The sequence below is a fragment of the Aptenodytes forsteri genome, unplaced genomic scaffold (assembly GCF_000699145.1).
Source record: "Aptenodytes forsteri isolate BGI_AS27 unplaced genomic scaffold, ASM69914v1 Scaffold148, whole genome shotgun sequence".
Classification (NCBI taxonomy): domain Eukaryota; kingdom Metazoa; phylum Chordata; class Aves; order Sphenisciformes; family Spheniscidae; genus Aptenodytes; species Aptenodytes forsteri.
The window spans coordinates 77,430-78,178 of NW_008795367.1; positions in this window are offsets into that span (position 1 = coordinate 77,430).

Below are 749 nucleotides of genomic sequence, written 5' to 3' on the forward strand. Positions count from 1 at the left end.
GCCCCCGAGCGCCCCCCCCCCCCCCGGCCCCCCGCGCCCCCGCCCTACGAGGTGCACGGGCTGTACCCCTCCATCAGCAGCCCCGCCGTGAGTTTCCGGGCGCAGGGTAAGGCCACCGTGGCGGGATGACACGGTGGGGACAGTCCCTGGGCTGGAGGGGTGGGGCTGGTGTCCCCGTCCCAGTGTGTCCCCGTCCTGGGGTGCTCCTGTGCCTCCTCAGGAAGCCCCCCCGTGAGATACCGCTCTGTCTCGGGGTGTCCCCGAGCCCCCCGGGGTATCCCTGCCCCGGGTGTGCCCAGTCCATCCTGGGGTGTTCCCATCCTGGGGTGCTCCTGTCCCCATCTCAGAGTGACCCCATCATGGGGTATCCCCCATCCCGGGGTGTCCCCAGGTTGTCCCAGGGTGCTTCTGTCCCATCCCGGGGTGTCCCCAACCTACCCTGGGCTGTCCCCATCCCAGGGTGTCCCCAAACCATCCCAGGGTGCTCCTGTCCCCATCCCAGGGTGTCCCCAAGCCATCCCAGGGCATCCCTGTCACTGGGTGCTCCTGCCCCACCCTGGGGTGCCCCCATCCATCCCCTGTACCCCAACTTGAGGGCCTGGGGGGGGTGTGTGTCTCCCAGGGCATTCACTGGGTGCTCCTGCCCCGCCCCCCCGGGGGTGCCCCCATCCACCCCCTGTACCCCAACGTGAGGGCCTGGGGGGGGTGTGTGTCTGGGCCCTGCCCCGGGGGTCCCCTCAGCCCCTGTC